The sequence below is a fragment of the Homalodisca vitripennis genome, unplaced genomic scaffold, assembly GCF_021130785.1.
Source record: "Homalodisca vitripennis isolate AUS2020 unplaced genomic scaffold, UT_GWSS_2.1 ScUCBcl_13414;HRSCAF=23628, whole genome shotgun sequence".
Taxonomy (NCBI): domain Eukaryota; kingdom Metazoa; phylum Arthropoda; class Insecta; order Hemiptera; family Cicadellidae; genus Homalodisca; species Homalodisca vitripennis.
Genome location: NW_025789522.1, coordinates 1,594 through 3,532, shown reverse-complemented (window position 1 = coordinate 3,532; position 1,939 = coordinate 1,594). Strand labels below are relative to the sequence as shown.

Sequence of the window (1,939 nt, the reverse complement as noted above, 5' to 3'; positions counted from 1 at the left end):
GGGGGGGGCCTTTGTGTCGCGCGCTGGCGGGCGATTTAGGCCTTTTTCGGTCTTTTGGGCGGGAGCCGGCCTGGTGTTGGCAGTACACCCCCCTGGCGATGGTGACACCGGACAGGAGCTTGTTCAGCCCCTCGTCTTTCCCTGATGGCCAGCTGAAGGTGACGGGGAATGATCCTGGTCTTCTTGTTGTCACGGGCCGCGTTACCGGCCAACTCGAGAACCTCGGCGGCGAGATACTCCATGACGGCGGCCGGGTAGACCGGAGCCTCCGGCACCCACTCGCTCGGCGTAGTTGCCCTTGCGGAGCAGACGGTGGATCCTGCGGACCGGGAACTGAAGACCGGCCCGGGACAGCGGGACTTTGCCTTTCCCTTCACTTCCCGCCTTTGCCTCGTCCTGACATGTTGCGCTGTACTCGGTTCCCGGGGATACAGATAGAAGCCGTGGCCTGAAATTTCGGGGTTACTCGGATCCGGGCGTCGCGCGAGCGCGGCCAATCGCGTTCGAGCTGCCACCTTTTGGTCGCGCTCGCGCGACGCCAGATATCCAGCTTAAAAGCTTTTTTTAGAATTTCGGCCTATACTCCCGGGTACAAACGGTTCCTGGAGGGGCGCCAACACATACAACTACTAGCTCCTGAGGATCCTACCCACTACCACCACGACCACTAAACCACGAACCTGACATCCTTGACGTTGGTCTAGCTGGATCATTTCACATGGACTTCGAGGTATTTGCCGTGTCGACCTCTCGTCGGAACCACGTCCCAGTGATATTTGACTGCCAGACGACGGAGCGCCGGCCTACCCCCCGCGCTTCCCACCAAAGTCAACGGGCACAAGTACGGCAATACCTCGCCGACAGACCCCGGCCACCACCAACCCCTGCCGAATCACCAGACCAGCTAGACCAACAAGTGATAGCACTGACAACTACTCTCCCGGAAGCAGCGACCATCTCCTCGTCCCCTCTCTCACGGAAGGAACTCCACCCACCACTCCCCGAGCACCTGAAGGAGAGGAGATAAGACTTCGTCGTAGGCTGCGTCGGGAGTACCAGCGAACACGATGTCCCCACGCCAAGCGAGATTTCAACGGCCAGGCCAGGAGATGTCTCGTCTCCTGGCGGAACAAACCCAGCGCCGCGTGGGACGACTTCGTGGAGCTCCAAGCTGACGGTGGTGTCGGCGGCATCTGGAAGGGCTCCAAGGCTCTCCGGGGGGAGAAGAAGACAATAAACCACTCCAAGGTCAAAGAGGCATTGTCCCACTCCCCCGGCGACAAAGCCGAGGCCTTCCCCCCGACACCTGGAAGAGCAGTTCTCCCCGCACCCAGACGTCTACGACTGGACACTGCGGATGGTTACAACTTCCTGGACGACTTTGCGTCTCCAGCAAGGCCATGTCCATCATAAACACTTCGTGCGACATATTCGAGCGCATAGCCCCCGAAGCTTCCCGCCGGCCCACTACAACAAGCGGTCGACCATCACGCGCGGGAGACCGACCGCCGTCAGGCCCTGTTGCCGGCGATTTGGCCAAGCACCCCGTGAGCGAGGGTACCAAGGCCGTGACCAAGTAAAACCAGCTCCAAGAAAGCCGGCCAGCGCCAGCGCCAGCGCATCGAGCGAGCCCGCTCCGCACAAACGGCCTTTCAAAAGGCCACCAATAACTCGTTCGTTTTCGCTTATTTTTTACCGCTTATAGTTGTAAAACCGATGTAAAACGGGTTTTGTTTCAAGTCGCTCTCGACTATATTTTCTATCGAAAATCCCAAAATTTATGACTTTGTGCTTGTCATAAATATTTTATTCCAGGAATTTTACAATTCCTTTTTTTTTTTAAACTAGTCGATTTCACTGTAAAATTGTATAATTTTCTGTTTATTTATTTATTTTTTTTTTTTTTTTTTTTCAAACAAAACATCTGAGTTTACAATAA

At 55.9% G+C, this 1,939-nt stretch overlaps 1 pseudogene; it reads right to left on the bottom strand.

Annotated features, from left to right (window-relative positions):
• Positions 1-70: 70 nt before the first annotated feature.
• Positions 71-403, bottom strand: LOC124375113 (annotated as a pseudogene).
• Between the last annotated feature and the right edge of the window lie 1,536 nt (positions 404-1,939).